The 14,135-nt window shown below is 33.6% G+C and overlaps 1 protein-coding gene across 2 annotated transcripts in view; it reads left to right on the top strand.

The window, feature by feature from the left end:
- The first annotated feature begins 1,754 nt into the window (after positions 1-1,754).
- The window catches only part of LOC132796135 (GATA zinc finger domain-containing protein 14), a 221,033-nt gene continuing 208,652 nt past the window's right edge, over positions 1,755-14,135 (top strand). Inside the window, exon 1 of one of the 2 annotated variants that reach the window (XM_060807194.1) lies at positions 1,755-1,884. The gene's annotated coding sequence lies outside the window, so the exon portion shown is untranslated. The remainder of the gene's footprint in view (positions 1,885-14,135) is intronic. The other variant, XM_060807191.1, reaches the window with a different exon arrangement.

Raw genomic sequence — 14,135 nt, 5'->3', positions numbered from 1 at the left:
GATAATACATATGTTGTAAAAATTGAACAAGATGGTTTATTCTTAATTCAAGATCAAAATTCCACAAAAACTCTACGTTCCCCATTCTTAAAAATTCTAGATTATAATCTTGTGCTTCAAAGGATGAAAAATTTCCAAATTCAAAGTTAAACCAAGAAGCTAAATCTTAAATAAAGATCAAAACCGACTAGAGTTTAAGTCTAAGACACAACGACAACACACGGTAATTTGATTTACGGAATCTTTACTTACTGAACTAACAGCAACAACACCAAAGATTAAGTGTCTATTTTAAAGGAAGGGAATTCCAACATTTTAAGAAACATGAACAAAATACTTTCTTTTTAAGATCGAAATGTTCTTCAATTAAGATTTGTAATTTTCTTTCAATATTGAATCAATATATTTATCTTTAAAAAAGATGTTTTTATTCTTAAAAGGCAAATACTAAATTTTTTTAAAATAAAACTCTTGATTTAAGATTTTTTTTAAACTAAAAATCTTATTTGAATATTTATTTTGAAGATCGTAAAATCGACTTTTCATTCTAAATATTTTATTTCTGTGTATTAATAAATTGAGGAGAAATGCTATACATAAAAGCAATATGTTATGCCAATAAAAAATGATCAAAAATAGTTGGCAAACATCAAATACATAAATAAAATAAGTTTACTGAATGAAAAAACTACAAATCAATGGAGTGAATTGCTAAGCTTAGACACAGACAATCCGTTAGCAAAAGACTTATGGTGTGCAAATGAAAATAAGTGCAAATTGTAATACTGCACAAATTAGCTAAGAGTTTGTCTCCATTAAAGTTTGGCTAATGATTGTGAATTGCGACGAGTAAATGCATTGATATATGAGCAGAAAGTTGCCGAAAGCAGATCAACTAAATTAAAACTGTGTTTCTTATCAGCCAGGCAAATATCAATCATATCTCTCTAATGGAACAAGTGCCGAGACTGATGAAACCGAAATGCAAACAGTAGCAGACAGATCTAGCATCGATCTAAATTGTAATGGGGTGCGAGTCGTGAGCAGACTTCGACTTCGACTTCGTCGCTCATCTCTCGACTTTCATGCACAGCAGAGCTGGAGAGTGAAAGAGAGTGAAAGACTCTCTCTCAATCTTTTGGTTGCACCTGAACCATGCAAAGCCGGCTTTAAGCTCTTTCTCTCCGGCTGACAATTTCTCTCTCTCTCTATCTGAGCTGCGTTTGTCTTCGCTGTCGGTGGCAGCTTCAAAGCTGCTGCTGCAGATTTGGCCAAATCATTCCGTTGGGAAGTTGTAACTGGGAAACGTGTTTGACGGATCGCCAACCGTTCACCGGCTTCGCGTTATCGTCGCTACTCGTCCGCCTCGTGCTATCGCCCAAACTTTAATCTTCAATCTCTAATCTCCATCTTCAACTTCATTACAAGCGCGCGCATTTTACACATTTGCATGTTGTGCGCGTTAACAAGTTAACGCCGTTTATCCACAACCGACAACCGACAACCGAACGAATCCTTGAACCCAAAACCGTGTCTGTGCGTGTTTACCATTTTATTGGATTTTTGTTTTTTTTTGCTGTTGTTTTTTTCGTTATTTCTCTGATGCTGCAACATCATTTTTCATCTTTCGAATATTTTGCGAAAAATCTGTAAAAATTGTTGTGTTTTGTTTTTTGTATGTGCGCTCACTCAAAATAGTTGTTGAGCAACCAAAAAAAAAAAAAAATAAAAAATATAAAAGAAATACGAAAAAACGAAAAACGACGACAAGGCAACGACCATTAAAAGCAGTAATTAATTTATTATTTGCAAACATTTGACGCAGCTCAAATTAAACGTCGAAAAGTTTAGTTAATCACAGCATAAATAGTTATTGTTCAAGTGGTGAGTGCTAAAAATAATTCTATACTAAGTTTAATTGTCCCCAAATGATTCTATTTAGCCTGGCAAATGATTAAGTGATTAGCCCAGATCTCTGTGGATCTGACATTAATATGTATTATGATAATAAATTAAGCTCGAAAATTGTGAGAGCGTCTAGCTAGCGTCGTGTTCATGGTCTATTAATTGTGCATTTTCTTTTTATTATAACTTATATTGGGCTCAGTGCAGCATATATATATATATACACATATATTTCGTATATATCGGGCAAGTCAACAGAAGCAATTACAAACTGAAAACGAAAATCGTAAATTGAATTCAGTGTTTGCTGCAAATTCTTGGCAATAATTTCACACATTCAACGCGTTCATGTTGTCAGTTACAGTTTCCAGTCGCTTGTCTTGTTATTGTTTGTTGAATGTGGTTTTATTTTGCGCGTTTTACCGCATGCAGAACAAAAGACTTAGGCAACGAACTTGAACTAGCATGCAGCTCGCTTGGTACGTTGCGCTTGCGGTTTTTTGGGCAAACATTACACACATTACATTGCGTGGCTTTCTCTCCCTGACAAAACCAATTCTAAGTGCCATCGCTAATAAGCCAAACAGCAGCAGCCACCAACAACAGCAACAATGTTGTTGCAGGGCTCAAGATGAAGTTGACTGAAGTTTGCTCACTTGGAAAAGAGTTGACTGCGTCGCCTGCGAAACTAACTGAAATGGTATTAATTGCCACACACACACACACACACACGCACGCATACACACTACTTGACTTTCATTGTCTTTGGCGTTTGCGGTTTGCCGTTTGTTGTTGTTGTTGTTATTGTTGTGAGCTTATTATGCCGTATGCTTTATGTCTAATGCTTGAATGCTTTTGTCTTTGCTGCCGCTGTCGACTATGTCTTTGTCTTTGTCTCTTTTGGCTCGCAGTTTTACATACGCGTCGAGTTAATCACACTTTTAACTCCATTTCACATAATACTAATTTCATAATTTGCACTTCCATCGCCATCGCCAACGCCACCCAACGCATTTTCAAACAGCTTACTCGCTCGCCTGCTCGCTCGCATTTTCACTTTTTGCACCACAATGTCGACGACAATGATTAAAATAAATCTCCGTCGTATCAAGCGCACATTTAATTTAGCCAAAGCAAAGTGCCCCCAAGTGCATGTTATTTGATACAACTTCATATAGACTTTTGCTCGTCTAAAATATATTTCTGCGCTTTTCCCAAAGCAGTTTCTATACCCGCTTTATATAGGGTAGAAGGGCTTGCTTTGGGTCTGCAGTTAATATAACAGGAAAAAGGATCCGACCCCAGATAAAAATTTTAGAAGTTATATAAAAATACTAAATATACCCTTTGGTATTTTGTTTTGGTATTTTACGGTATATTAGTTTAGATATAAAATGTTGATATTACTATAAACCAAATATAGCCGTTGTTATATTTTAGAAGTTATATCAATATACCAAATGGTATTTGGTATTTTTTTTGGTATTTTACGGTATATTAGTTTAAATAAAAATTGTTGATATAACTTCTAAAATATAGCCGTTGATATATTTTAGAAGTTATACCAATATACCAAATATAGCCTTTGGTATATTTTAGAAGTTATATCAATATACCAAATATAGCCTTTGGCATACTATAGAAGTCATATTTATATACCAAATGTAGCTTTCGGTATATTTTTTGGTTTATATCAATATGCCATAGCCTTGATATATATTTTTTTAGTATTTTACGGTATATTAATTTAGATCAAAATTGTTGATATTATTAGATCAATAAACAAAATATAGTCGCTAGTATATTTTAGAAGTTATATCAATATACAAAATATATACTTTAGTATATTATAGAAGCCATATCAACATACCAAATATATCATTTGGTATATTTTAGAAGTTATATCAATGCACCCAGTGTAGCCTGCGGTATGTATTAGTATTTTTCCAATATTATTTTGGGTAAGTTGTAAGAATAATACCGAATTATATTGCGCTTATTCAAAATGGCTATCGGGTATCTCACAGTCGAGCACACTCGACTGTAGTTTCTTTCATCTTATTTTCGTTGTTGTTGTTTTCTGTTTTCTGTCTCTGTTGATGTGAAAACACTTTGGGGGCGGCTGCTGCGAGAACATTCCAAGCTTTCTGAGGCCCCTTCCTGGGCGTACAAATTGCCCCAATGCGCTCAGCAGCGAACTGACATCCAAAAGCTAACGGATCGTCATAATTGCAGAGCACCCATGCCAACTATCGTGTAACCATAATCGACATCACATTCAGTTCTGTCTTCTAAGCTCGAGGGTATCACGATTCTGGTAAGCGCTAGAAAACAGTCTGAAATATCTACTTTTCCTTTGTTTTATTTTATTAATTTCAGAGGAAATGTAGTAAATTCCTTAATTTTACTTTAATCTATCGCCTCTAAGATTAGCGACTTATAGTTCAGAATAAAAAAAAAATTTCTATGTTATATGCACATATTTACATATTTAATCCTAAGGTAAATGCTGCTAAATATCTGCATATATTAAATTGCTTTCATAATGACAAAATTTATGTTTCTACTTCAATTGCTTGACATTCTTCCGGCCCTTAAATAAATTTCAAAAATTATATAACACAAAAGTTGAAGCATTTTAAGTGCAAAAAAGACTAACCAATAAAAATATTAAGAAATAATCGGGCAAAAGTGGATACTTTCAATATTTTTAAATACAAAATATGAACAACAAATTATTTGAATATTTGTTCCTTTTAGTGTAGTGTAGAAATTAATAAAGATTATTGGAAAAAAATAAATTAAAACGATTAATATATTCAGAAGTCACAAACATGTATTTATATATTCTTAGATTTCTTCGGTATTTATTATGTGTTAAAGAATTAATAATAATAAAATTGTTATTTAATGCATTTCACAAATAAATAATAAGAATTGTTAAAAAGTTATATGTTATTTACCTCAATTATTTTTTTGTTAGTAAAGACTAATATTTATAAATTCTATTTATTTATTTATTCATAATGGTTAGCTACAATTTAAATTGGCTATAATAATAATTTGCAAAAGTTTTTTTTTTTATTCTATTTACAAACTATCTATCTAAAGATAATAAGTAAATTCTATGACGAAGAGAATGACACAAGAATTACAAAAGATGTAGCTCGTAATTTTATAAACGAAAATTATTTTAATAATTTAAATAAATAGAATTTTCTAATAAATACCAACTTTAAATATAAATTTTAAATAAAATTTTAAATACTTTCAAAAATAAATATAAACATTCAGAAATAGAATAAATATAAATATTAAATACAAATTTAGGCATTCTAATAAATACTTAGAAATATTCTTAAAGTTTTCTTTGCTGCTGCAAGGTATTAACGCTTCGGTGTTTGCTCGTTGTGTCACTTGTGAGGTTGAGATGTCTGTTGTTGTTATTTTGTTGTTCTTGTTGTCGCCGTGACTGTGACTGTGATTGTGTTGTACGTACGTGCGCACAACTGACAGCAAATGAAACAGTATCTACCATATAATCAGAGCGCTGTGGCAACCCAAAAAGCCAACAACAAATGACAACAAGCAGCAAGTGTTGAGGCAACGTTACAAAAAGGTATCTTTATCAGAGAGAGAGAGAGAGAGAGAGAGAGAGAGAGAGAGAGAGAGAGAGAGAAGAAAGAGATACCAAGAATGAAAGTTAGTTAGTTACTCTTGTTGTTTCTGTTGTGAGTACACACAAAACGCAAACTAAACAATATTTGTCACTTTTTTTTGAGTAGAATAGACTTTCATCATTCGGCACCCGTTTCAGTTTCAAAATAGATACTGTTTTTCTTCTTTTTTTATTTTTGTGTGTGTGAAAAGCAATGCGACAATTTATTTATTGCTGCACATTTGTCCAATCCACACCTCGAGTTGAGTCGCAGCCCTTTTCATAATATGTATTCAACAATTCGGCCAGGCAATTAACATGATTATCAATGCTCCACTGCATTTCTCACTCTTTTTTCGTTTCGTTCAGTCTTTGCATTTGTCACACAAATTATGCATAAAATATAATAATAATAGTCATAGCTTCGTCTCTGTCTCTGTCTCGCTTTCGAATCGCATTCGAATCGAAATTGAAGCTGAAGTTGACATTTTCTAGACAAATGCCTCAATCTGAATTGTCTGTTGGCCGCCTTTTTGTTACCATTTCAACATCGCAACAATTCTTGATGCCCCTTTTGTAGTCCTCCCTTCACCTGTGCCAGAAGAATGAATATGCGTGGAGGCTTGATCATCATCATCATCATCATCATCATTATCGTTTTGGGAATTTTTTAGTTGGAGCACAATAACAAATCGATGGCGGGCAACAAATAAATATTGTGCCACAAATTTATACACACCAAAAAAATTTGTATCGCATTTTGTTGTTTATTTTTGTATTGTAACTGAAGATCGCGCAGACGCGCAGATCGAAAGTGAAATTTCTGGCTGCCATTGGAATATATCGCATTGTGTTCAGCCGAAAAGCAGAAAAAAAAACCGAAGAAATAATCATAATAATAATAAATAAATAAGCTGCGGCCCAATAAGTCAGCACAATGCCAAAAAACTGATGCGAGCTGCGCTCAACCAGACTGAAAACTGGAGGTGGAGGAGGAGGTGGAGAGCTTAGGTCTCTTAGAGTAGGTATTAAACCTTGGCTTATTATTTAAAAAACGCGGCATCAACTTTCCAACTATAAAAATCACACACACACAAACCGCAAGCCCATTAAATCAGGGCCAAAGAGACGCACTCAACCTGATGAGGGATTTGTTTGCCAAGCATAACCTTTCGATTTTCGAACACTAGTCAAGCCATTAGATAATAAATCTCACCAACTGATTGCAGAGAAGAAAACACAAATCTGATTAAATCCAGATTGAGACTAAATCTCATATGAAATAAATAATAAACTAATAAGCAGTTTGTATTGAAAAAGAACACTGAGAAGTTTGTCTGAGGTAGAAATTTATGTTCGAATATATTATATAAAGTTATTTTTCCAGACTTACGGAAAAGAAGGTTCGTTTCTTCAGCATTAAGCTAAAGTTACTATTGACATATCTTTAAAGTTACGCATCAAATCCACATGCAGAAAGATGTTCAACACTCTTTAAAAAACAATTAACAAAATTACAGTCGACTGCTCGATTGTGAGAGACCCGCTACACATTTTGAATAAGATCAAAACAGTGCTGTATTATTCTTAAAATATACAGAAGGATTAGCCAAAGCAGCAAGCAATAGTAAATTTACACTATGCTTTAATAATAATAATATGTAATACTTAAGGCTATATTGATATATGTTTCTTGTAGTACATTCTAGTACATTCAAAATATGTTATAGAGTACTAAACACACCAGATTTTCAGTCAGAGCAGCTAAGACCCTACAGCTGTAGGCGTAATTTGCCATACAGAAGTATTTCTTAAAAAACCGTGATAATATGTATGTTATTCATTTCATAATAAAAACCTGTAAAGCTATGATGAGATCGATTTTGAACACAATTGATGCACAGTGACAAAGCTGGCTGCTGTCAATTGTCGAATAATCTCTTCTATATATTCTTGAAAGTGAAAAATATATACCAAAGCATTTTTTTATTTTTAGTAAATATGAATCTTATAGCTCTTGATTAGCACTTCAATAAGAGCTAAGATTGATTTTGGTATTATTTCTCTGTTTTAAGTTAATTGCAAAAATGAAGGAATTCATACAAAACACAAAAAAATAGTCGACTTTATATGTATATATATTTTATAGTAAAACATAAAAGTTCCCAAAATGAATCTTAGCTTTAAATCTAGTACCAATTCAAAGACCTATAGCTTTACTTATTTCGAAATTAGTTTCTGATTATACTAACTTGTTTACTGCCAGAGAATTTCTCAATTGCAAATGCTTAGACTAAACTGCTGGCAAACATTTGGTAATTGATTTGCTTAAAAGTATATAAAAATGGGTTGCCAAAAATTTGGCTTTGTGTATTAAATTTGTATGGGTATGTTTTTAGAATGAACGAATGTAAAAAGTAGTCATGGAAGGCAGTAGAGATTCACAAAGAGTGACAAGTTTTCTAGGGTGTGTGTTTAGGGCTCTTTAAGTCAACGGTTGCTGAACAGTTGTGGGTATTACTGAACAGTTGTGGTGATGATACTAGATTTAAGTGAATGACTGAAAAAACCCTTGCCAAAAATTTGTACGTATGTCCGTCAAATGTTGTCTGTGTGTTTGACTAGGCGGCGGACCGAGATAATAGCAAAGGCGGATCTGCTAAGGGGGCGTGGTTAGGCAGACGAGCCTTATTAAGATTTCCCAGCTTGCTTAATGTACATTTGATGAACTGTTGTTCAACAGTTGTTCAGAATTGCAGAACTTGATACTAGAGTAGCTGAGGTGCAAAAAAGTGATTGCCAAAAATTTATCTTGATCTGTTTCATATTTTGTAGGTGTATTTGACTAGACGGCGGACCAAGATTATCGTAATCGCCAATCTGCCAAATGGGCGTGGTCAGGCAGGCGAGCTTCACAAACATTCCTCAACTTGCATGTGCATGTGTTTGTGTGTATGTGTTGTCTTCTGCTTGATTTCTTCTATGAAAATCAGTTCAATAGGAATGCCAAAAACACACACACACACACACATACACACTTAACCAAGCTGAACTTTTCTGAAGCCCTTCGTCTTGACCACGCCCACTTATCCAGTCCGCCTTCGCTAATATCTCGGTCCGCCGCCTAGTCAAAGGCATCCACATTCATTTGGTTCACATATTGAGAAATTTTTGGCAATCACTTTTTCACACTTTGCTCAGCTTCGTGAACTTGTTGCGATTCTGCACACCTGTTGAGCAACCGTTGATCAAAAGGGCACCTAAGCAGGTTTGACAATCTTTGTGAAGCTCAAATGCCTGACCACGCCCACTAAGCCTGTCCCCTCTTACATTTTTTTCAGTCCGTCGCCTAAACAAAGAAACACACAGCATAGAAAACAGATCCAGAAAACATTTTTGCCAATCACTTTATTACACTTGTTGATTACCTATCTCTAATCTGTCTCTGCTTTGAAATTCGACAACACATATCAGAAGAGGCGATTGGCACAGTGTACAGCAATCATAATCAAAGCCATGTATATATTTCAAAACTGAAATCAAACTTTGCATAAAATAAAGGGTGACGTAACTGGGCAAACTCTTCAAGTAGTATATTTAATACTAAATAGAACAACCTCAGCTCAAAAGTAAATATCGCAAAAAATAAGACAGTGCTTTAGAATAACACGTTAGTGTTAATTTAAATGATATCTAGCCTTTTTAAATAAATCCCCAAATATTTAAATATTTCTGAGTTTTATAGCTCTTAAATTCAATTTATAGTACTTATACAACAATTTTTTTATTGAATGATAAGATTTTTGTGATTTATAGTTCGTAGAATTTATGTTAAATTCATAGTATACAGATTTTAGATAAACACTCAACATACTTTCAAGTAAATAGCACAACCTATTTTCCTCTTCTATAATTCGAATTTTCCAGTACTTGCAGATTCAAAGTAAAAGTGTAATTAAATATTAATTAACAACCAAATTAAGCAGTTGCCAAAAGAAGCTTTTGACGTTCTCGCTATGCTAAGCAGAGGATAATTCTAAAGTAGGAAAACTAATCTCAGTTCCTTAGTCTTCCTCCGTCTCTTTCTCTCTGTTTTTACCTATGTGCTACTCAGTGTTTTGTTGGCCAAGTCTTATTTGGCTTTAATCTAACACATTTATCATGTGGTGGCTTTAATGGTTGCTTCATTCATCACTTGCCCCTCTGGCGAAGCCTGACTGATGTCTGGGCTACTCTTGCAACTGTTAATTAAAAGCGATGTGCTGAAGAGGTCAGCATCAGTGAGTTGATTGCGACTATGATATCATATTTATACACATTATATATATGTTATATAGTGTGGTTGTATGTTTGCTTGAACTCTGAGATGCAGCTGCCTAAGTGGACGAAGATATTTTGCTTTGTGGGTTGTGGACCCAAAAAAAAAAGATAAACTTATAATAGTGTTACATAATGACGATTTGATTTGATTTGATTTGCTTTGTTGCCCACTGCCAAAACGGAAAAGAAAAGAAAATAAAAGAAACATAAAATACACAATTTTTTACAGTTGCTCTTTTGGCATTTTAATGGCCATTCGATTTTGCGACTAAACACAAAATAACAACTAACAAAACATCAACAAAAATTTCGCTGTCAGCAAAACGAGGCAACAAAATGACTGCGAATAAAATGGAAGACCCAATAATGTTACGATCGATTTATATCTACTTATGCATAAATAATTTGCTTATTGATTGATCGTTATGCGACAGCAGCAGCTTCCGCAGAGGCGCCCCAAAATACATCTCTCTCTTTCTCTCTCTCTCTGTGTTTGTGACGTGTTGCGGGTCATCGGCGTCAGAGATCTCTTGCGCAATGTGAAAAGCCTTGGCTTGACTTTCCGGTCATTTCCGGCTCCTGCTGTCATTGGCCAAATATGTAAACGTTTATGCTTCCATCCAAGTCAGCCAAGTCAAGCACGCTAAGGCGATTGCCAGTTACGGACTTACCACACACTTGTCTCGCATCGTCTCGTCTCTCGTCTCGTGTCGTGCTGTGACTTGTTTGCTTGCCATCTCGCTCTACTTTTTTGTGCTTTTACTTTCGGCCAGATATTTGGCCAATGTGGTAAGTGGCAAGCGCGCGAGCAGCTCGCACAATGCTCAGCTGCTTCACTTTTACCGCTGTCCAAAAGCCTTTCGTCATGCGCCAACGAAAGCAAACAGCCAAACACTTTAACAAGGCCCGAAAAAAAATAACAGAAGAAAAATACATACAAGTGGCAACTGCTCTCTCATGCTCATGCTGCAGAGGGCAACAAGTCGAAAGCCCTTTTCACGGTATTGTTTGGTGATTTTTACTATCTACAAACATGGAAACTCGTGATGGGGAAAATGCTCAACGTTTTCAGTTGCTGCATTGATAACATCTTGTTAGAAATAGTCACTTGAATTCTAATTCAAATTATATTTTAAATATTTGCAACAATTTCCAAAATGTATTTAATAACATAAACCAATGTATTTGAAATATTCATAATAACTATATTTATTATTAATTTATATTCAATAAAAATATTTAGAGTCGATTTTTTAATGTTTCCGTGATCTAAAGCTATTGTAATGGTTTCAAATATTTTTGTTACTCCTTTCGAAATATATATGCAAAGATTTTCTCATATAAAATAATGCATCCGAAATCTTTTAATAACTTCGTTATGGTTAAAAAGAATATATGTCTTCTTCATTCACACTTTATAGGAACTAATCTTTACTTTAAAATCGTTCAAAAAGTTCAGTTTGAACTTAAGGCAATAATTTATACGCAATAACGATTGCCAAGCAACACTATTAGCATCATCTGTTTTTATAAATATATGTAACTTATAGTTCCTATATATCAGAATATATAGTTCCTATATATCCTATATATCACATCAAGCTATTGCGACATTGAAGTAACCAAACTCAGACTTATACAGATATAGAATTTTTTTTAATAATAACAATTTAATTAGTAGTATAAGAATTTATTTCAAACATAATAATCACTACAATTGTTGTTAATTACCTTTCAAATTTATTAACATCTTTGAAGAGTTTTTACTATTCTATTATAATTTCATTTAATTTACACTGTTCTTAAATTATACCCAAGCCAATGCTCTGTTTATGCAATTCAATATTTAATTTATGCAAATTTATCTAGCACAATCCATTTAACTTATTGGAATGCACGCAATTCACATTTTGACATGTAAACTCTTTTTAATAATTTAATATAACAATAAAAAAGGTAAAATAAATAAGAAGTCAAATAATATTACAATTTAAATAATATATTTTTATATAATTTTCGAATGAAATTATAATTTTGTTCAAATGACACTATACTTAAATTATATTCACAGCTTTGAGTGGAACTTACTTATTAATAATTTTTTAATTGAAATATAAAAATATAAATAATAAATAAATAAAACTTCAATTTATTTATAATATAAAATGAATACAGAAAATTGTAATTATAATATATTATTATTATTATTATTATATATTATTATTATTTTTGTATAATTTTCGAGTGCTTGCTTAATGAATATAAAAACAGTTTAAAGACTGCAAATTTAGTATTAAAAATGCCAAAAACAAAACAAAAAACACATCACTTATTGTGTGGCAATCTTTGAGTTTAATTATATTGTGCATATTGTGGTTTAAATTATACATTTTGTACACTCAAAACATCATTTGAGTATGCGAAAATATTACTTTAGCATCAGCTAAGTACAACTAGTGGTATACGTTATATGCAAACGATGCAAGTTTGCTTGATTATATTCAGTAAATGCATAAACATAAGAGTCATGAATATTCGCATTTACTTTGAAGCGCATTTAAAATGATTTCTTCTGGAAATTCAGAGTCTTGTGGAAATAGATCAGCGTTCGCTTTGCGCCATTGTATTATACTCGTAGCTTAGATCATGGGCATGTTAATGAGTGGCTGAGACTCAGCCTCAGACTCAGACTCAGAGATAGACTCACACCATGATTCACAAGTATGTGAGTGTAATGAATCGGAGCAGAAGTTTCGACAGCGTGTTCATGGAACGCATAATCGTTGAAAATGCTTTTAATGACATAATTAGGCGTTGCTTTTGGAGGCAGTCTGCGAAATGGGGAAAAATGACTCAAAAATGGTGTATGAAAAATTAATTAGCCGGCAGTCACATCAAGAAAAAAGTAAAACGCAACGCAACGAAACGATAAAAACAACAAACAAAACAATATGAAATCAAATGAAAAATAACTTATGAGGGAAAAATGAACGAACAACTTTTGGCATTTGGCCAGGTCGCCGCCCAGGCTGATTGATTTGACCCAGCCAAGACTTTCACCGTTGCACGATGCTTTGACTTTAACTTCAACTTCGACTTGGAGTTCGACTTTTTTTTATTTTTGCTGGGCATTTGCTCTTAATGCAACAACCGCAGGCACGTTGCTTATGTGTTTGGTTGGCGTGACAGACAGATAGAAAGACAGGCACAGGGTAAGCCTCTCGCTCTGTGGCTTGGCCAGGCCATTGTCTGCTGTCTGTCTGCTGTCTGCTGTCCGTCTCTCAGTCTCATAGTTGCGCCTGTTCATAACTTACTAAGTAAGTATTATGATTATTTTCAATTTTTGGAATTACCAAAACGCATTTCGTGCTGCAGCTTGCCGCTTGCCACTTGCCACTTGTCGCTCTTCTCTCTGCTCCTCTATCTTTTTTCTCCATCTGCTGCCTGATGTCATCATCTTTGGCGATGGCAAAGACACCCGATTTTTTGGGAGCAACTCAGCACCGCGGGCCTGTGAAATCAATTTTAGTAATTATGTAACTGTAACTGCTGCTCCAAGCCAACCACACACACACACACACACACACACACACACACCAACACACACTCTTGAGGCATATTTTCACACATACAGCTGTCTATCAATCAATTGTTGTTGTCGTTGGCTCATCAACTTTAGTTGCTTCATTAACACACACACACACAAACACACATATAGTATACATATTTCTATATTCATTTTCTTTTGCATCCGCAGAGTTTACAAAATATAGTTTGAGCAGAACTGTGATGAATACAATCATTCTGCTATTCGCATGATTTGTTGCAGTTGCCAATTGCAAAATTCTTTTCTTTTGCAGCACAACTTCTACACTAGTTAACAAACTTTTTTTTATTTTATATATTGTATTATTTTGTATTCCAAATCAAGCAATATAATGGCTTAAATTTAATTGAAATCGAAAACTAAATTCTGTTTTTATATTATCAACATTGATTTTCTTATTATCATGTCCAATTAAATATAGAACAACGTAGAAAATCAATATTGTGCTGTGATAAAAATACATTTTGCTTCATTGTGCTTTTATTTGCTTTGTGTAATGTAAGTAGAACAATTTGTATGCCATACCCATAAGAAGAAAGGTATTATAATGGCAAACAGGCAAAAGACAGCATATCCGACCCCATAAAGTATATATATTCTTGATTGGCGTCAACAGTCGATACGATATAACCATGTCCGTCTGTC

This window comes from Drosophila nasuta, chromosome X, assembly GCF_023558535.2.
Source record: "Drosophila nasuta strain 15112-1781.00 chromosome X, ASM2355853v1, whole genome shotgun sequence".
NCBI lineage: Eukaryota > Metazoa > Arthropoda > Insecta > Diptera > Drosophilidae > Drosophila > Drosophila nasuta.
Note: the sequence above shows the minus strand (reverse complement) of the source record. Positions and strands in the feature narration are given on the sequence as shown.